The 22,335-nt window shown below is 42.1% G+C and overlaps 1 protein-coding gene across 1 annotated transcript in view; it reads right to left on the bottom strand.

The window, feature by feature from the left end:
- Positions 1 to 19,719, bottom strand: part of APBB2 (amyloid beta precursor protein binding family B member 2) — a 343,888-nt gene extending 324,169 nt beyond the window's left edge. The window contains exon 1 of the mRNA XM_038400116.2: positions 19,560 to 19,719. The gene's annotated coding sequence lies outside the window, so the exon portion shown is untranslated. The remainder of the gene's footprint in view (positions 1 to 19,559) is intronic.
- Positions 19,720 to 22,335: the final 2,616 nt, after the last annotated feature.

Genomic DNA, 22,335 nt, shown 5'->3' with positions numbered 1-22,335 from the left:
GGCAGACACTACTGAATTTGAGTGTTATGACCACACTGCACATCATATTCTAAGGCTATGCCTATACTATGAGCTTGGGGTATAATTCCCCTGCTCCTCCTCGATGAGAGCTAGCACAACTATAAATGTTCGTGTACCCATAGGAACATTGGCAGCGGCAAAGATGACCTGTACATGTACAAACCTGCCCGAAACCGGTGGGCACATACTCATCACGGCTCAGCTGTGCCTCCACCACTGTTGCCCATACTACTACAGCTATGCTACTGTTTATTTTGGTGCTAGCTCTCATTGAGCTACTGCAAGTAGCATACACAAGCAGGGGAATCACACCCTTAGTTTTTGCAGTGCAGATATAGTCTAAGCATGGCATTTACCAGTGCCAGAACTTCCTTAACATTTGAGGGGAAAAAAAACAAATTCAAATTAGGCTTTGCCCATGTTTACATGTGAACTGTTTTTAGACTTCTCCAGAAAGAGGACCTAATGCATTTTTAGCGGTCTTTTAACTCAGTTCAGCAGAAGGGAATATTGAGCATGAGCTAGTAGCATCGGACCAGCAAATGCTCCACAGCAATCCACATGCCAGTTTATTATTATTTATACTACCATGGCACCTAGGAGCCCCAGTCATGGGTCAGGACACCACTGTGCTAGGTGCTCTACAAACACAGAACAAAAAACCAGTCCCTATCCCAAAGAGCTTACAATCTAATTCTAACGCCTGACGTGCCACCCCTCAGCCTCCCAGACAAGCAGAACTAATCAGCTCTTCTTCTGGAGCTCTTCACTATCACTCTTTAGCTGATTGGAACCTTCTTTGCAGAGTGCATGGCACACGAGTACTTGATTTAAAAATAAGCATCTTATGGATAGCACTGTGATCCAGTTGGGTTTTGCATTCATGTTCTGAATATAAAGAGCAACTGGTACTAGAAAAGCCTTTATCAGGTGGCTATAGCTCTGCAGAAGCAATACAAATATTAGAAAGAGTCAGCTCTACATACTAATTAGGTGTGAGACTGATCAGGCCAGTCACAGAAAACGTGCTCACTGCAGTTCAACATGGCAAGTCCTTGTCCAGCTGGCTGGAAGGAAAGGGAGTTGTGTCCCCTTTAAGCTCCTCTCTCTCTCTCTCCCTCAAGGAAGGAAGAGGGAGGATTGGGAAAGTTTACAGGGATAGAGCAGGGAAAAGCAGAAAGCACCTGGGCCAGGTCAAAGAGGCCCGTTCCTGCTGACCAGAAAGGAGAGGTGGTATTTATACCTAAGGCTAAGATTCTGTCACGCATATTTTTAGTAAAAGTCAGAGACAGGTCAGGGGCAATGAAGAAAAATTAATGGAAACCCGTGACCGTGACCCCCCTACTAAAAATATGCATGACAAAATGGGGAGCCGGAGGGTCCCCACATCACACCCAGAGGGCCCCAGCTCAGAGCTGTGGGGTCCCCCCACTGCCCACGGCTCAGAGCTCCCAGGGGTCCCACTGCCTGTGGCAGCTAGGAGTGGCAGGGTTCCCCCACCACGCATGGCAGCTCAGAGCTGTGGGGTACCCCTGCTGCCCACAGCAGCTCAGAGCCACTCACGGCCACCAGGAGCTGCAGGCACCCAAGCGTCATGGGCTAAAGTCACAGAGGTTTCTGGAAGTCACAGATTCAATGACCTCCATGAGAAAAATCATCACCTTATGTATACCGCATGCAGCCCCAGGGAAGCTCACTTTTACTTGCATCAGGCTGGCAGCACCCACCGACCCATAAAATTTGCACAAGGACCAGATTGCCTCATACCCACTGTTGGCATTATGCTAGTCGCCCTTTTTCTCTTTGAAGCAGGCAAGGAATTTTTCCCTCACTGCAGTGCCCGTCTGGTTGAGGCGAGGGTGGGTCTTTCACCTTCCTCACAGCGGGTCTGGGACCACTGGAGTGGAGGCAGGGGGGTTGAACATTGCCTTTTAGTATGTAAAACTAGTGGCTGATGTGCAGGGTAGGCAACTCAGTATAGAAGGGATACTGTTATCGGAAAAAAAATAGATTGGACCGAAAGCATCATTTAAGTAGCTGAGAAAGGGAATTTGGGGCTCTGACATCAGGCACAGCATGGAGCTGACCCTCCTCCCTTTATAGCCTCTCTTTACATCATCTAAGGGAAAGGCAGCAGGGATGGCTGGGCCCAGTTTGGGATTATGTGAAAATGATGATGACTTGTACAATTTTATGCCGGATATACCCAGCTATTTTCATAGAATAAAGTTGCGTCCTAATTAACCCACAATCACTGCATCCTGTCTTTGTCTGGTGTGGCTGGACAATTTCCTGACTAGCCTCCTGTCTTGTTCACTCCTGGTTTTGCAGATGGTGTGTTCTAGCTGCTGTGCATTAGGAGTCTTATTTTAAACCCTGGCACCTGCGTAGCACTTAAGTAAATCCACAGATTTGAGATCTCTTCAGTACTTATTGAAACAAACCTTAAGAACTTTCAGGGAACAATGAGATTTATCAGGTCAAAAATTAAAATTACAGACCATAATTTCAACTTTACAAGATCAGCTCCCCTTGCCCTGCACATTGTGTAATGCAAGCTGGAATGCAGTCAACTACACCAAGTGTTATTTTTTCGAGCTCTATATTTACACTTCAAGGTGTTATTCAGAGAACAGAAGAAGCAGGCCAAATCCTCACATGAACTTTCTAGGGAGGATCCAATGAAATCTGGTTTATTTGGGGTGATATTGTCCTTTTGATATACCATAGTTAATAGCTCTCTATATACGTCTCATAGATTCATAGATACTAAGGTCAGAAGGGACCATTCTGATCATCTAGTCCGACCTCCTGCACAGCGCAGGCCACAGAATCTCACCCACCCACTCCTACGAAAAACCTCACCTATGTCTGAGCTATTGAAGTCCTCAAATCATGGTTTAAAGACTTCAAGGAGCAGAGAAGCCTCCCTCAAGTCACCCATGCCCCATGCTACAGAGGAAGGCGAAAAACCTCCAGGGCCTCTCCAATCTGCCCTGGAGGAAAATTCCTTCCCAACCCCAAATATGGTGATCAGCTAAACCCTGAGCATATGGGCAAGATTCACCAGCCAGATACTACAGAAAATTCTTTCCTGGGTAACTCAGATCCCATCCATCTAATATCCCATCTTAGGGGATTAGGCCTATTTACTCTGAATATTTAAAGATCAATTAATTACCAAAATCACATTATCCCATCATACCATCTCCTCCATAAACTTATCGAGTAGAATCTTAAAACCAGATAGATCTTTTGCCCCCACTGCTTCCCTTGGAAGGCTATTCCAAAACTTCACTCCTCTGATGGTTAGAAACCTTCGTCTAATTTCAAGTCTAAACTTCCTCGTGGCCAGTTTATACCCATTTGTTCTTGTGTCCACATTGGTGCTGAGCTGAAATAATTCCTCTCCCTCTCCTGTATTTATCCCTCTGATATATTTATAGAGAGCAATCATATCTCCCCTCAACCTTCTTTTAGTTAGGCTAAACAAGCCAAGCTTCTTAAGTCTCCTTTCATAAGACAAGTTTTCCATTCCTCGGATCATCCTAGTAGCCCTTCTCTGTACCTGCTCCAGTTTGAATTCATCCTTTTTAAACATGGGAGACCAGAGCTGCACACAGTATTCCAGGTGAGGTCTCACCAGTGCCTTGTATAATGGTACTAAAACCTCCTTATCCCTACTGGAAATGCCTCTTCTGATGCATCCCAAAACCGCATTAGCTTTTTTCACAGCCATATCACATTGGCAGCTCATAGTCATCCTATGATCAACCAATACTCCAAAGTCCTTCTCCTCTTCCGTTACTTCTAATTGATGCGTCCCCAGCTTATAACTAAAATTCTTGTTATTAATCCCTAAATGTATAACCTTACATTTCTCACTATTAAATTTCATCCTATTACTATTACTCCAGTTTACAAGGTCATCCAGATCCTCCTGTATAATATCCCGATCCTTCTCTGAATTGGCAATACCTCCCAGCTTTGTATCACCTGCAAACTTTATTAGCACACTCCCACTTTTCGTGCCAAGGTCAGTAATAAAAAGATTAAATAAGATTGGTCCCAAAACCGATCCCTGAGGAACTCCACTGGTAACCTCCCTCCAGCCTGACAGTTTGCCTTTCAGTAGGACCCGTTGCAGTCTCCCCTTTAACCAATTCCTTATCCACCTTTTGATGTTCATATTGATGCCCATCTTTTCCAATTTAACTAATAATTCCCCATGTGGCACGGTATCAAATGCCTTACCGAAATCTAGGTAAATTAGATCCACTGCATTTCCTTTATCTAAAAAATCTGTTACTTTTTCAAAAAAGGAGATTAGGTTGGTTTGGCACAATCTACCTTTTGTAAAACCATGTTGTATTTTGTCCCATTTACCATTAACTTCAATGTCCTTAACTAATTTCTCCTTCAAATTTTTTTCCAGGACCTTGCATACTACAGATGTCAAACTAACTCGCCTGTAGTTACCCGGATCTTTTTTTTTTTTTCCTTTCTTAAAAATAGGAACTATATTAGCAATTCTCCAATCATTCAGTACTACTCCTGAGTTTACAGATTCATTAAAAATTCTTGCTAATGGGCTTGCAATTTCAGGTGCCAATTCCTTTAATATTCTTGGATGAAGATTATCTGGGCCACCTGATTTAGTCCCATTAAGATGTTTCAGTTTCGCTTCTACCTCAGATATGGTAATATCTACCTCCATATCCTCATTCCCATTTGTCATGCTACCATTATCCCCAAGATCCTCTTTAGCCTTATTAAAGACTGAGGCAAAGTATTTGTTTAGCTATTGGGCCATGCCTAGATTATCTTTAACCTCCACTCCATCCTCAGTGTTTAGCGGCCCCACTTCTTCTTTCTTAGTTTTCTTCTTATTTATATGGCTATAGAACCTTTTACTATTGGTTTTAATTCCCTTTGCAAGGTCCAACTCTACTCGACTTGTAGCCTGTCTCACTTTATCCCTACATGTTCTAACCTCCATAAGGTAGCTTTCCTTGCTGACTCTCCCATCTTCCACTCCCTTTATGCTTTCTGCTTCTTCTTAATCACCTCTCTAAGATGCTTGCTCATCCAGCTTGGTCTACAACTCCTGCCTATGAATTTTTCCCCCTTTCTTGGGATACAGGCTTCCAATAGCTTCTGCAGCTTTGATTTAAAGTAATCCTAGGCCTCCTCTACCTTTAGATCCATAAATTCTTCAGTCCAATCCACTTCCCTAACTAATTTCCTTAATTTTTGGAAGTCAGCCCTTCTGAAATCAAAAAATCTAGATTTATTTTTGTTAATCCTTCCGTTTAGTTTGAACTGAATTAGCTCATGATCACTTGAGCCAAGATTATCCCCTACAACCATTTCTTCTATGAGGTCCTCGCTACTCATCAAAATTAAATCTAAAATGGCATCCCCTCTAGTCGGTTCAGCAACTACTTGATGAAGGAATCCATCAGCTATCGCATCTAGGAAAATCTGAGCCCTATTATTATTACTAGCACTGGTCCTCCAGTCTATATCTGGGAAGTTAAAGTCTCCCACGATCACGCAGATTCCATTAGTATTTACTTTATTAAAACATTAAAAAGGGCTCTACCCATATCCAAATTAGATCCTGGCGGTCTATAGCACAGCCCAAGCACTATCGTAAGAGAGGCTCTTCCAGTTATCTTCCCCAATGTAATTTTTGCCCAGACGGACTCTGTCTTATCCATTGCATCGCTTCTTACTTCTTTACATTCTACCTCATCATTGATATACAATGCTACTCCACCACCTTTACTTTTGTTTCTGTCTTTCCTAAACAGCACATACCCTTCAATACCTGTAGTCCAGTCATGACTACTATTCCACCATGTTTCTGTTATCCCTATAATATCTGGTTTCACTTCCTGCACCACTAGCTCTAGTTCCTACATTTTCTTACCTAGACTCCTCGCATTGGTGTACAAACATCTTAATTTTTGCTGTTTGGCCTCGCTCACATTTTGTACCCTATTAGGCACAGTCATTCTACAGCCAGTATAACCTATTAGACTAATATCCACACCGCCCTCGCTCCTTTTATACATTCTCCTACCCACGGTTGTATCCTTTCTTATTTCATCTTCTTCCCTCTAAATGCTAAAATCTGCTGTGGAGATTACCTGGACATCTCCCAACCATCTCCCCCAAATTCCTAGTTTAAAGCTCTCTTAATCAGTTGTGCCAGCCTCCATCCTAGAAGTCTATTTCCTTCCCTACTCAGATGAAGTCCATCCCGAGAGAACTGTCCTCTCTCTGTGAATGCCTCCCAGTGGCCATACATCCCAAAGCCCTCCTTATAGCACCACTGCCTAAGCCATCTGTTGACAGTCATAATCTTGTCACACCTTTGTTGCCCTTCTCTAGGAACAGGAGGATCCCACTAAAGATCACCTGAGCCTCAATTTCCTTAAGTGTCTTCCCCAGCCTAGCATAGTCTCCCTTAATACTTTCCAGAGAGAATCTAGCCGTATCATTTGTTCCCACATGAAGGATAATTAGGGGATTCTTTCCCACTCCCTTTAGGATCCTTTTCAACCTCAGGTCTACATCCCGTATCTTAGCACCCGGAAGACAGCACACCCTTCTATTCTCTGGATCAGCTCTAGTTACAGGCCTGTCTATTCTTCTCAATAAAGAGTCCCCTATCACATAGGCCTGACTTTTCCTGGTGACAGTGCTATTCTCCAGTCTCTCCCGTTCCCTCTGGCTGCAAGTTCTTTCCATTCCTATTTTCCCTTATAATCCTCTTCAACCCATCCTGTATCCTCCTGGGGCTCATATTTGGTGTAGTCTCCCTTGACTCTTCTGCTTTTCCTATAGGACTAGCCTCTCTTCTCTTCTTCCTTACCCTTCCACCTTCAACAAGTACCTGCTGAGCCCCTTCTTCATTTTCCAACTCTGCAAACCTGTTCCTAAGCTCTATTTCTCCTTCACTAGCCCGTCTTTTCCTCTGCCTGCTTTTTTTAGTCACATGCTTCCACTGACCACTTTCCTCACCCAGTCTCCCCTCAAAATTCCCCAGCCCTGCTTCCATCTGTGAGTCTGAGCTTTTCCCTTCAGATACCTCATGTCTTTGCTCCATCATCTGCTCAAACCTCTTCCTAAACTCAACCAGATTTTCCACCTGCATCTCCAAGCCTCGGATCTTTTCCTCCATCAGCTCTATCAGACGGCATTTCATGCAGAAAAAACTCTTACCAGGTCCCCCCTCCAGGATCATGTACATACCACAGCTTCCACATCCAGTCATCCTCAATGTGTCTTCCACTACAGGAGTCACTCCCACAGCTGCCTCCGTATCTGTCATAGCCTTCCCACCTAAGTCTTGTTAATCTGGGAAACACAAGCCACACCAAAAAGACCACCCCCCCCACAGCAAAAGTAAACCCCAAACAAGCACCAATACAAACTCCCCTTTCAAACTCCCCTGTTTACAGCTCTGTTTGCTAGCTTCTGTGCCGCTGCAGCTGTCTGTGCCACTGCACGACTGGCTGGCTACCTTTATAGGACCTCTAGTCAGAAAAGCCCCGCCCCTTAACCAGGGCTCAGCTTCTCTCCCAGCACAAAGCCCCTACAAGCCTCCACACACACACACACACACACACACTACAAATACAAAACCAAGTACAAATACCTCCTCCTCCAACAGAACTCCCACTCAAACTCCCCTGTTTACAGCTCTGTTTGCTAGCTCCTGTGCCGCTGCAGCTGTCTGACTTTGTAAAATAATTTGTTGTAGGAGAGTAAAAAATGTTTTCATAAAGGCCAGAAAACTTATGTTGAATGTTTTATTTTTTTTTCCCTAACAAAAACAAAGCTAATGGACCCAAATTCTGTAGTCAGTTACATTAGTTTTAAATAGTCTAGACGTAAACAGAAGATTTTGGCTATATATATCAGGCATGATCTTTCTTCTATAAATCCATGCCCACTGTCCTTTACTGCATGGTTCAACTAAATTTTGTACATCTATGTGTGTTTTCAATCTCTTTCTTTATCAACATTTTTAATATCCTTCCTGAGGTGAGGCTTCTACAATTAACTGGATCCACCCAGTTCCTTTCCTAATGATGGGAACTAGTATATTCGTCACCTTCTGGTCTGATACTTCCTGTATCCTTTGTGAATATCAAAAGTGCTCACCAAAGACTGTACAGTTTCCTTTGTTACGGCCTTCTAAATTATGAGATGCGGGTCATCTGGCACGGTTAACTTGTAATAGTTCTGTCTGCTTTACTTGTTCAGTTGCACTTAATTCGCCTTCCTGTGTACCGTGAAAACATATCACTCTCTCAGAAGTCACCTTCCACCTCTTGTGGGAATATAACGACATAAATAATTCATTTACGCCTTGAGAAACATCATCCTCGTTTCTTATTAAGTTTCTTGTACCTCAAATATCTCTATTGTCATCTTGCCCATTGGCTTCATATGTTCTCAAATAATTCATTATTTTTCTCTTTACTTGGCTACATTTTATTGTTAACTCCTAAATTATTTCACAGATCAATTCCCTTAAAAACAACACAGGAAACCTTCCCAACCTTAGTCTGCCATTTCCAGATTTCCTCTTTCAATAAGACATCTGTTCTTACATACAGGGGTGGTATAAGGTTATGTCTACACTGCTGACATTAAAGCGATGCCGGGGCAGTGCTTTAATGTGGCTGTGTAGTCACGGCTCCAGCGCTGTAGCACTGTCTACACTGCCACTTTACAGTGCTGAAACTTGCATAGCTCAGGAGAGTGTTTTTTACCCCTTGAGTGAAGAAAGTTTCAGCACTGTAAGTGGCAGTGTAGACAAGGCCTAAGGCAAGTAGTTTGTGTGTAATCATACAAGTCTGTGGCTTTAAGACTCCTCTCACCTTCATTGCCAGACACCCTACATCTAGACAGGACAACTATATCCTCCCACACACTCATAAGTCCCACTAAGCAAGCTCTGTGCTTGTGACAACGACACCATGGGGCCCTGTTCCCTGACTGGGACTTCTAGGTGCTACCATAATACTAATTATTATTTCATACTTAATAACTGCCTATGTGCAGTCAAAGGACTGTGGAGACAGTGGCAGTCAATCAGGAGAAAATTGTGTTCTCTTCAGCTACTGTCCCTACCTGCTCAAGGCCTACCAGGCAGGTCAAAGGAATACTTACTCTGTTGCTCTCCAAACCATCTTGGGCCTGATTTCCCCTCGCCCTGCCCCTCATGTGGTCACTTACACCAATTCAAGAACAGCACAAAATTCTGCCATTTTGATTTGGGGATGTTTTATACCCAGCGGGGAGATCAGACGTTTATGACCAGTGAGGAGATCAGATGTTTCACTCCAATCAACCCCCCTACTACAGCAATTGATTAGCAGCCAACAACATGCCACTTTCTCTGACATATCAATAACCCAGTTATAAAGCATTCTGGGACACCTGCACAACCACACAGAGCCAGGAGCTCTGGTTGTCAGGAGGATGTTGATGCACCACTGAAAGTTCTCATGCATGCTTACCTACACTTACAGCGCTGCAGCAGGGCTTCTGCACCAGTGAAGCTGCACTTCTGTAGTGCTTAGTGAAAACACCACCTACACTGACAGGAGAGCTTCTCCTGCCAGTGTGGGTACTCCACATCCCTGAGAGGGGGTAGCTAAGTCGATAGGGGAAGCCCTCCTGTCAACATAGCACAGTCTACAACGGGGGTTACGATATTCTACACCCCCCGAGTGATGCAGTTATACAGGCATAAGTTTGTACTGTACACCAAGCCTCATTCTCACCCCGAGACTTCAGGAGGACAGACACAGGACCAAACCTGCCAGGCCACTTGCCTTCTCTCCAGAGACCCAGATTGCTCTGCCTAGAAAAAAGCTACACTCCTATTCTGGCAAACACGTACAAAGATGCTTAACCTGACAGCTGTGAGTTGTCCCAAAACCAGAACTTTCCTATTGAGGGTTCCCCCATTGCTTTCCTAACTCATGCAATGGAAGTACTCACATGTATAAAGGTCAGCACTTGTGCATGTGTTTTCAAAAAGTAATTGCTTCAGGCCTTCATCCTACAATCTGCTTCCCTTCCGTCACCACCAGAGGAGTCTCCCATTAAACCAAACTCCAGATCTTCACCAAGTTGACAAGAGAACTACCCTGCTACTACTCCAGTCCAGCAAACTGCAGTGGATGGAGGCATTTGTGAATGGCAACTGAGCCATACTGTGTACTTATTTTCTAGAGCAATGTCTTACAGCAGCGGTTCTCAAACTGGGGATCTCCCTTGGGCTTTGGTTCCCCCACCCAGATCAGCAGTGTTTGGGCAGGCTCAGGCTTTGGTTCCCACTCCTGGGGACATGTAGTAATTTTTGTTGTCAGAAGGGGGTTACGGTGCAATGAAGTTTGAGAACCCCGTCTTACAGGATATAACAAAATGTGGGGATTTTAACATGATAGAGAAATCTCTGCAATGAAGGAAAGGAGAAGGGAGGCCTGCATCAACAAGAGGGAAGAAAGGAAGTACAGGAAGCATGCACACATAGCATTAGTCTACATCATATCCATGAGAAAAGGTGCAGATGGTTCCCCTTTGAAGTCCACCTTAACCACTAGGGATGTAAAATATTAAGCAGTTAAACAGCTAACCAATAAGTATTAGTCTTACCGTTAATGTTATGTTAATGTAATGCAGTTAACATATAAAACAGATTGGTAAATTAATTTTGTGACTTTGTAATACCTAATGCGCACATTAAAAATGCCACAGCAATACCCAGGGCGAAGGGGTGCTGGAGCTTGTAGCACTCTCGCAGCTCGGGGCACTGCCGGATCAGCCCATGGCCAGCAGAGAGGGCACCACTTGGGGCAGGCCGGCAACCACCCCGGCTCTGCTTCTTTTGCAACTGGCTACAGCGGTGGGTCTGCCAGAACACTTGGATCTGCCTTGGCACCGCTGCTCTCCTGGCAGTGATCCACCAAACTAGCTGCACTAGGCAGCGCCTAGTAACTGACAAAGCAAGGGGTGGGATCAGAGCAAGGTGCGCAGTGCCCAGCTACATACACGCAAACCATCCCCCAGCCCGCTGCACCAGGACCTTGCCACCCTGCCCCTCTGAAGTCCCATTTCTTCCTCCCGGTGTATAAATACCTCCGCCTCTTCTGCTGGCTGAATTTGTTAATGACTAAACGGTAAACCGATACAATTTTAATAGTTTAAATGCGTACTTTTAAAAACTATATTTACATCCCCATTAACCACTACGCTGTCCTCCCCTTCATCATATCATATGGGACACTGTCCCTTAAGAAGCAACAACATGATTTTCCCCAGGTATTTTAATAGGTTGGGAGCTGTCAAAGTTTCCTAGTGGGAGGGGAAAATATAAGAGGTTTAACAAACAATTTAATTGTGTTTATTTGAACTATCAGATGTCAAAAAAATGTGAGGGAGCCTTTCAAGGAGAAGAAATAAAACCCCAAAGCAGTTTTATTGCTTATAATATTTTAGAGGCAGCTCTGAAGTTGGGGATTACAGAAGTTTGCTAATGAGCCCATATATCTTACTTATAGCACAGCCAGCCTCTCTCTTTTACCTATCTTCCTTTTCCTGCAAGTAATTCCATTATTAGTCACATAGCACATTTACAGCACGACATGCTTTGTGGACAGGAAGAAAGATACCACAAAAACATTTTCAAAAATGGGTATCTCAACACAGTCATTTAAATAAGCACTGAGGAGCCTATGGGCATCCTTTGACAACCCTAGCAGTGGTCTCTGGCCTGAGGATTTTACAATCTAAATGAATACATTTTAGATGAAGGATGGGACATAACAAAAAGCTAACGACTAAGCACTAAAGTCGGACTCACATATTGCTAGTTCCACTTTATTTTTGTGGTGATTTGTTTTGTTAATTGTTCTTCCTTCCAGCAACTGTAAGACTGGAACACAGAAAACTAAAAAGTGATTCATCTGTACTACTCAGTCACTTGCTTTCTGCTACATCCCATTCCCCAGCCTTCATCATCTCTCTTTATCCTCTGGCAGACCCACACCCTCATGTGCACAAGGCATCCACCATTTCTGCCATTTATTTTGGTCTTGTGCTGGTCTGTTCAGGCTTCGTAGTGTCAGGCTAATGATGAAGCCATCATCTACATGTTGCCCATTTAGACTGTAAATTCCTTTTGGTAACATGTTTTACACCTAGACCTAAGGAGTTTGTGCAGTATAAATGCCATAGATAGATCAGACCTTGCCTTCCTACTTTTTTTTGTAAAGTACCCAAGAGACTTTTGAGGCAACATAAATATCAAAGGTTTAATATTTTTATTAAATACCCCTCTTATTGCAACCAGCCAGGTTTCAGTTAAATCTATGCTTTATTTTTTTCCCCCGTGGGACTTGTGAGAGCCTTTCCACTGTTTCCAGTGGACTTTGGATGACCAGTTACATATGCCATCAGATTTCCTTTTTAATACTCCTTAACGAGGTAATGAATGGCAATTAAAATGTCTTGCATTCACTTAGTCATTTAAATAACTTTAAAAAGAAAAGGAGTACTTGTGGCACCTTAAAGACTAACAAATTTATTAGAGCATAAGCTTTCGTGAGCTACAGCTCACTTCATCGGCCGATGAAGTGAGCTGTAGCTCACGAAAGCTTATGCTCTAATAAATTTGTTAGTCTTTAAGGTGCCACAAGTACTCCTTTTCTTTTTGCGAATACAGACTAACACGGCTGCTACTCTGAAACCTTAAATAACTTTGTGAAGTTAAATCGGGATTTAAACAAAACATAATGGAAAGTAGTCAGGTAAGCATTTAATTCCCAATGCAAGTACACACTTCCCACTTATCTTTCTCCCCAGTCAGACCCATTCTTTTTTCAGCATACTTTCTGTACCCCTGCACAACTCACAATTCATGTGCTAAGAAGCATTATTTCATAAAAGTAAATAATGTATTATCATTAACATATAGTCAAACAAATGTTGTCTAGTAACAAATCCAAATCACTTGTCATATTTACCAAATCACTGTTGTAGGTTGTTTGTTTATATGAAGATATGCATCAATATACAGAATGGTTCATCATCAAGTTATGAACAAAGCAGTTGGCTATTAAGGACTCTATAGTATCTCCTTCTGCCACCATTTAAAAAATTATACTTGAGAGGTTTCAGATAAAGGGTTCGTTAATTCCTACTATTACTTGCACCAAATTATTATCATTTAATGTCCACTGACTGCATGGAGAGCGTTCTTGTCAGTGAATGCTACAAAAGAACAGCATGCCTCTAAAAATAGACAACATTATCAAAATAGTATATGTAACAACTTCAAAGTGTTAGTCTCTTCTGCTGGTAAAAACAAATTAAAACACAATTTTTGGATTAACATATTTACAGATCATTTAATGTCTACCAGTTTCTCCCCCTTTGGAAATTAAGTATGCTCACTTACACTCCATAATTATACTGAGTGCAGAAAAAGAGACTACCAGCTAATAAACATGAGGAAAATTATTCTTTACTAAACATAAAATTCTGTGAACTACGTATTATTAAACTGACAGCACTAAAAATACACCAGGGTTTTTTTTTTTTTAGAAAGATATCTTACTTTTAAAAAAGCAATAAAGTATTGGAAATGTTCCTTTTTGTGACTTTAAAATTCAGTTGCACCTATGTTTTAAAGTCAACTGGAAAACTATTCAAAAGCATATCATCATGGCAAAATTCACCTACAGTTTCCAAAATCAGAGTTTTACCATGGGGCAGGTAGGTCTGCTTTGTCTGCTGAGAGATACCTAAAACATACTACAGTATAGTAGAGAAGACAAAGGAAAACAAACAAACAAAACAAAAACAAAACTACAGCTTGGTTTCTCTGACTAAGAAGAACCAGTGGATGAATCTAAACTGCTAAATGACTACTGTGTTTTGGTGTGATCACATCAGTACTGCAGTGAGATTTTATGGAATAATTTTAAAGCAGTTGAGTCCTGTGACATATGACAATGTATACGTAAGGCTCACCCAAAGGTTTGCTTGGAGACAATTTACCACCGCAGGTAAAGTTCATAGTGTGCCCAAATCAAAATATTGGCCACGTTGGAAAGCCTGTGTTTTAAAGAGTGTTGGAGCTAAATAATTCTTTTAATCACTAGAAATGAGCAAATCTCTATCAAATATTATTACTGTTGCAATATACTAAAATTAGACCTAATAGTTTACATTCATAAATAATTTCCCCAGAGTAAACTATAGCCTACTCGGTTTATCTACCCCAATTCCAAGGCATCTATAAACACATCAATCCTAGAGCTCAGACCACTAATTTAATGGGTAGACCATGTCCCCTTAATCATCCTAATTCATGTATAGACTGCATACAAAAAAAAATAATTTTTCTCAGTAACCTTTTATACAGAGATGCAAAGTTGGTTTTCGCAAAAAGAAATGGAGTACTTGTGGCACCTTAGAGACTAACAAATTTATTTGAGCATAAGCTTTCGTGAGCTACAGCATCCGATGAAGTGAGCTGTAGCTCATGAAAGCTTATGCTCAAATAAATGTGTTAGTCTCTAAGATGCCACAAGTACTCCTTTTCTTTTTGCAAATACAGACTAACACAGCTGCTACTCTGAAAGTTGGTTTTGACAGTAGTTTTCACTACTGAACAAGTACACAAACAAATGCGTTTTCAGAAAAAAAGAAAAGGAGAACTTGTGGCACAAGAGCATGCTACATGATGCTCTTCATGAGCTACAGCATCTGATTCATCGGATGAAGTGAGCTGTAGCTCACGAAAGCTTATGCTCAAATAAATTTGCTAGTCTCTAAGGTGCCACAAGTACTCCTTTTCTTTTTTGTGAATACAGACTAACACGGCTCCTACTCTAAAACCTGTGTTTTCAGAGTAGACAAAAAAGCTTGGCAAATTTTTAATAAAAATCAACAAATGGAAGTGGGTAATTGGCAAAACACGGACAGTATGTGCTAAAAGTTAGAGCTATGCAACCTCAGATCTCATAAATTAAACAGGGTTTGGGCTTTTAGAACCTGGAAAAGCAACCTCCAAGGACAGCCCACAATGTTGCAAGTAACCGAGCTGGTTATTCAGCATCAACATTGTTTCCCACTGAGGTCTAGAGTCTGTAGTCTGATCTGTGCAAGTAGACTGCTGCATCCATATGGAGCCCCATAGACTTCAATGGGGCCCCCATAGTGGTCTGATTCACAGGTTCAATTGCAGATCAGTTCCTAAGACAGTATTGAACCAGCACCCCAGGATTTTTCAGAGGAGATGTAAAACTAAGTTACTTTATCAAATGGCACTTTTTGCAATGTCTTGGTCAAATTTAACTGTAAGTGCATCCGTAAAATTCTTCATATAGTTTTGATTCATTTTCCCCCCCTAAAAACTGGCATGTACTGTTGCCACCCCCAAATGTTTACGGCATTCCAACCAAAGAGGGCTGCATTTCACTGGTATATGAACCCTGTTTATACCAAATCTAGAGTGCGCTCTAAGCCCTTTCAGAACAAAAGAAACTATTATAAAAATTAAAAATTATTAAAGCACTGTAACCTATCATTCAAGATAACTTCTCATCTTCTCTGAATTATGGGCATTGATATAAATTCCACAAACAAAAACTCAAATGGAATTTTTTCAAAATTTATGATCATTTTACTATTATCTCTGCCATCTTCTAGTAACAACAACATCTGCACCATTGCAGGTAAAGGTCAACCACCTTTCCATTACAGATTTCTCCTTTCAAGGATTTATAAGTGAGCCAGGATTTATAAGAAGCTGGTACACAAAAGTCAATTTGGAAACAAGTTTTTAAATTATTACCTGTTTATATTTTCAAGTCAGTTCAACAAGTTATAAGGGCACATAAGGAAGTTTACCATCCAAGTCACCTCTTTGCACACAGTTTTGATTTAAAAAGAAGTTTCCATGCAATTAGGTATTGCTATGGCCTAATTCCTTAGTAGCTTGGAGGAAAAAAATTCCAACTACCAAGATATTTTTGGAAGTGGCTACTAAGCATGCTACAAATCTACGTCTCAAAATAATTTTACTAAAGCAAACATAACTATGCTTTTTTAAAATTGGTCCAATGTCTACACTAGTGGTTCTGAGCAATTTGTTGTGTTTTTTAAACAATGTTATTAAAACAATATTACCAGAGAAAGAATACATTCAAATAAGTATGTCTGAAACAGAGATAACAGCCAGATACTTTTTGGTTTAGAATTCTGCTGTGGGTAGGTATAGATATCATATGGTTTACTCGCATTGTACATTCTACCCAGCATTTCTCAAATGTGGCCATCATGGCCACACGCGGCCACCAGGGGCTTTTCCTGCGGCCACAGCCTCCTGGGCAGGGCGGGGGGGGGGGATGCAAAGCAGTGGTTCCTCCCCCACAGCCACCAGCAGGGATTGGACCCTACTCCCCACTGGAGATACAGGCAGCTAGCGAGTTCCCCATCTTCCTGGGGACAGTAGGGTCGGACTCCAGCCCTGGGGTGGTGAGCAACAGGCTTTGGCCACGGGACTCCAACCCCCAGCTGCGGGGCTCACCCCCTCATTGCCCCTGGCCCCCACTGCCTCCGCCAGCCCATCATGCATTCCTCCTCTCATTCCCCATCTACCAACCTCCCCATCCAAGGCTTAATTTGTCCCCAGGCTTGCCAGGACTGAGTAAGTCTGCTGTGAAAAGTGATATCTGTTAATATCACTTTTCATAGCTACAGACTTACTAGCTAGCAAGTCTTTAAAAAAAAAAAAGAAAGAAAGAAAGAAAGAAAGAAAGAAAGAAAGAAAGAAAGAAAGAAAGAAAGAAAGAAAGAAAGAAAGAAAGAAAGAAAAAGAAACAACAAAGACAAGAACCTGCAAGAGCACCTTATTTGTGTTTTTATTCTGTTTAGGTCCAGTAAAGAATAAACAGTACATTATTTTTATTATTGAGTCTGCAAAAAGAGTCAATAAATTATAATGACTTGGACATGTATATGTGCATATTTATTTGTTTTTCCTAAAGTTAAATTGGCAGCGCGGCCACCAGCAACAGTTGGTGGCCGCACTTTGAGGCCACCATAAATTTTGTTGTGAGAACCCGTTTGCACTATGTCATGTATTGCTATTGTACATTACCAACGTGGAACTTCACTTTATCTCCAAGTCCAAAAGACTTTGATTCATCCTTGTTCCTCATTTGACAGATAAAGATGATGCAAGACTGAGGAGTCAGTCAGTTTAGCACCATCTACAGACCAAATGCCAGAATTAATCTTTACCTTGACCCTACCTCTGCTGAAACCCTTATTTCATGCCATCTCAAGTAAAGAAGTTCTTTCTTTACAAGCTTCCTAAATTCCTACTCTCTCTAATTCAAACATTGCATCTGACTACTCTGGGTCCTATTCCTAGTGAAGCACTGACTTCAATTTTATTAGAGCATAAGCTTTCGTGAGCTACAGCTCACTTCATTCTCACGAAAGCTTATGCTCTAATAAATTTGTTAGTCTCTAAGGTGCCACAAGTACTCCTTTTCTTTTTGCGAATACAGACTAACACGGCTGCTACTCTGAAAACTGACTTCAATGACAGCAGAATCAGCCTCTTAAAAGTAAAAGATTGGGCCACATCCCATCCTCATCTTCACTGGCTTCTCATGTAGTCAGCCACAAATCTGAGAAAAAGAACCCAGGTCTCCTGGCTTCAAGTTCTGTGTCCTAACCACAGGGAATGCTACCCACCCTATTTTGATCTAATCTTAACTTAATCTAATCTAATCTAGTCTCCCAAATTGGGAATGCCACATTTGCTTGAACTGCTTTACTGAAAGAGAATTCTTCTTGATTCTAAACTCACTATAAAACTATTCTTCTTCCTGAATAGTCTATACTTTATTCATCTTAATTTCACCTGTTAAAAAAAATAAACCTCATTCCTTCAGATGATCAACAGAAACTACTTGGATTTTTGTATGGTTTATTTAAAATTGTTTTTCCATGCAAGGAAGTTATAGAGTTGTTATTGTGTCACAATGACATTGTGAAATGCTCACTACTATGGACTCTTATTTATTTAAATATGCTATATTCTTGTTTTTAAAAAGATTGGGTTAGATATACAGAAAATAGTTTTTAGTACATCAGCAGCTAATTCTGATGCATTCAAAATAACTAAAGTATGAGCGACACCAGAATGATGACAATATCAGATCTAGAATTAATTGCTAACACATGTTGACATGGAACTAGAGGACATACAGTGCTAGTGGCAGCTAAAAGTGATGTATCCTTATCTGGATTTTAGAATTTTATGGCATTTGCAGAACTCAAGGGGAATTACTAAGATTTACTGTGTATGTGCTTATTGTACTTTATGACTTCCCCTGTAGTGAGTAATTGCTTTGCATCCATAAGTTTGAGACTTTTAACACGATTTTAATGTCATTATTTGTATTACATAAAAATGCAAGCTTTGTGATCCCTATCTCACACTTCTAAACAAGTTCAATCCAATGGCAGAGCCATTGTGTCTGTTTGGGGCTTTTCAATGCATGTCCATTATGCAATTTTTACTGTTTCATCTCTTAAAGACTGTAAATACTTTGAAAAATATAAAGGGCTAGAAGGGTCGAGTGGAGACAATGACCAAAAAAAAAAAAGTCCCATGCACTTCAGTGATGCAGATTCAGGCCCTATATGCTAGATAAATAAAACTGTAGCATTTTTACCATGGCCAAGATTTTGAACCTACTTAAGACTTGGCTAATAAACTGCGTCTTCTATAAATAAAAGGAAAAGCCAAATTCCAAAACACCCCAATATGCCTCCAGGCGTCACTTTCTTCTACATTCACTGTTCCAATGACTTCTACATTGTGCGTGCTCTGCACCACCGCTCGGGCCTCAGAGACTCATCCCACCCCTCTCCTCTTCCTGCGGGCCTCCGCACGGGTAAGGCTGGAGAGGAGCTCGCGGGCTACAAGGCCATGTCTACTGGAAAGCCCGTTCCCCGCATTTCATGCCTACAGCGCTTTAGCGCTTAATCTCCCCCTTGCCCCTCACATCGCCGCAGCCAGCATCCTCCCTCCGGGGACAGCTCAGCTCCGCCGAGCGCCTCCGCTGCGCGCGCGCGCGCGCACACACACACACACCCACACGCGCGCGCGCGCGCAGGGGCTGCGGCTCCCCGCCAGCCCGCCACCCCGCCCTGCCTCCCCCCGCTGACGGCCGGGAGAAGCAGCCAGGCTGTGGGGCCGGGGATGCCCACCCCCTTCTCCGACCCCGGGCGCGCCCTGCGCCCGCAGCCGCTGCAGGGAGAGCGACGGTGAGCGCAGCAGCGGCGGCTGGCGGAGCCCAGGTTCCCCCCGCGGGCACGTCCTGCCCTTCCCCGGCTCGCCCCACGCAACAGCCCCGCGAGGCCAGGCGAAGAGGAGCCGGAGCGCACCTGGCCGCCGCGCTCTGCCTCGCCAGACTTACCCCGGCGCCGCCCGCCGCTCCCTCCTCTCGCCCACCCAGGAGGCGTCCAAAATCAGCGGCGGGAGGTAACCAGCCCTCCGGAAACGCTTTCCCAGCTTGCTGCGCTTAGCCCAGGAAACAATTCCGGCCCCTGCTCCTCCTCCCGTCCCTCCTCCCTCGCCACCGCCCGGCGCAGCAAGAGCCGCGGCCCCCGAAGCGTTGGGAACATGGTTGACGGGGAGTCTTCTGCCTAGGACGGAGGGCGACACCCCGTGTTTGCGGCTAGTTTTGCAGCTCGATTCTGCACTGCCGGATCCTGGGAAAACCAGGCTGGGGGCTGGCTACAGCGATGAAAGGAAAACAGTAAGAACGTGTTTGCTTCCAACGCGATCTTCAATTTATGCAAGAAAGATTTGGATCTGCCTGTCGTTTTTAAGGTATCCAGCAAGCCAGTATCTGAGCACCAGAAACAATAAAAGGCATTAAATCTGTGGGGGTAGGTGTGTTCCCCCTTCTCTCAAGAATCCCCCCATGTCTCCTATCTGCATGCCTGAATCTTGTGTTTCACTATAAAATCCTTCATTCCCAATTTTCAGCGTACAATACGTTTCTATAAATATACTCGAAGGGTCACCCCCTTTTTTGTAGGGTGATCCTTTAACCAGCCTAATGTACACTAAAATTATTCTGGACAAAACTGTTTGAGACACAATACAAATAAGGGCCACCTAACACCACTTCATAAATACATTCGTTTTTTCATATTTCAGTATTTTTATAATTACATAAAACTAAACAAAAAACTCTTCTACTGCAACATTAATGTTAATGTAAGGTTATTAAAATAAACAATGAGATTTTAAAATATGTTGGAGGGATACATCATACACCATGAGTGCCAGTCTGTCATGAAATGTATTGATTCTTGTTATAGGTTTTTGTTTCTCTCTCCATTTACTTATGGAAGTAAAATAGGTGTATGTGTGTGTATATGTATATTTTAAATGCATATTTTATATATATATATATATATATATATATATATATATATATATATATATATATACACACACACACACATTTTGTTTTATAATTCTGATTAAGGTTGCATTCGTCTAGTCGAAGATGAAAGGTGCTGTTTCTAGTTCCTGTTGCTTTTCAGAACATTTAAGAGCAACAACTGAGTCTTGCTGATCTAAAGATTGTGTACCACCTTGATGAGTGGAGGGCAGATACCTAAAATAGTGACTGTAGTCATTGCTGCCAGTTTCTACCAGCATCAGCTCAGCCCAGGGCGGGATTACCCAACAGGCAGACTAAGCACATGCTTAGGGCACCAGCAAAGCAGGGGGCACCACAAAAAATGAGATTCTTTTTTGAAAAAATTGGATATTTGATATTTCAAAAATAGCATTGAACTAGTCATCATGGGAAAAATCAGAACTTTGTTAGACTTCCTTACACTCCACTACACACTCTTCCCTGTTTTTCTGTTCTCTTTTTATTATTTATACCCACCTAAACCAGGGGAGCTACTAATGTAGATCGAAATAATCCGAGGAAATCAGATCCTGTCATGTATTGCAATAAATTTATGTTTTATTATTGATATATTCTTCTGAGTTATACATACTTGATTCTTTTTTTTCTTATATATACACACATACATAAAAATAGTGTATGTTGTGTAATTTGGTTTTTTTTTAAGTTCAGATAACTGAGATAAGGGGCAGGATGAAATGTAACCAACTGAGTGGAGCACAGAAATGTAAACCGGCGGAAGAAAAGAAACAAAAAACTAGTGAAATTTTCCAAAATCTTCCAAAGCTGACATCATTTTTCAAAGCAAATCCATCAGAAGCAACATCTTCTCTCAGTTGCACAGACATCGTTCCAAAACCTGTAGGTGTTTCAGAGACTTCTTCTATTGGTGATACAAACACCAGATTTGTATTCCACATGTGGATGGTCAGAGACTGTAACTGATCATCCTACTCCTGGTGGTAAAACAGACATTGTTCTAGAAGGTGTGGATGTGTCAGAGACTGAACCTGCTCATGCTATAAATAATAGGAGAAAAGATCCTGGTATGTGGGTTGATTTCAGTACCGATGATGTAGCTTACTGGATAGATCGTGGACCAAATGATTGTCAACACCACACTGGGCCATTTGAGAAATCATGTCGGACTTTTACCAATGGCAAACAAACAAGATATTGTCCACAAAAAATATTTTTCGCCATGAAAGCGAATGGTGAGAAATACACTCAAGAATGGCTACTGTATTCACCATCAAGAGGATCTGTGTACTGTTTTGTTTGCAAATTTTTTGCATATAAACCTTGAACATCCCGATTTGCTGCAGATGGATTTAGTGACTGGCTGTTTTAATTGAACAACATAAAAATAGCACTACTCACAGAGATTCAACGTTGACATATTTAAATCGAAGACAGGGCTTTGGATTGACACAAAAATTGGAAGAACAAATTAAAGGGGAGCGTGAATACTGGCAACCTGTCTTGCAGCATGTTATAGCTGTTATTCAAACATTAGCTGAACCTGGTCTGCCTTTCCAGGGATCAACTGATGCATTTGGATCATTGCAGAATGGAAATTTCTTGGGATTGTTGGAGCTTGTGGCTCAGTTTGACCCATTTTTAGCAGGCCATATCTCAAAATATGGGAATGCTGGAAAGGTAACCCATCATATCCAAGACAATATGTGATGAACTCATTGGTCTAATGAGTGACAAAGTTCATTCAGCTATTGTGGATGAAATAAGTACTGCTGGG

The sequence above is a fragment of the Dermochelys coriacea genome, chromosome 4 (genome assembly GCF_009764565.3).
Source record: "Dermochelys coriacea isolate rDerCor1 chromosome 4, rDerCor1.pri.v4, whole genome shotgun sequence".
Taxonomy (NCBI): domain Eukaryota; kingdom Metazoa; phylum Chordata; order Testudines; family Dermochelyidae; genus Dermochelys; species Dermochelys coriacea.
This window is presented reverse-complemented; position numbering and strand designations above follow the sequence as displayed.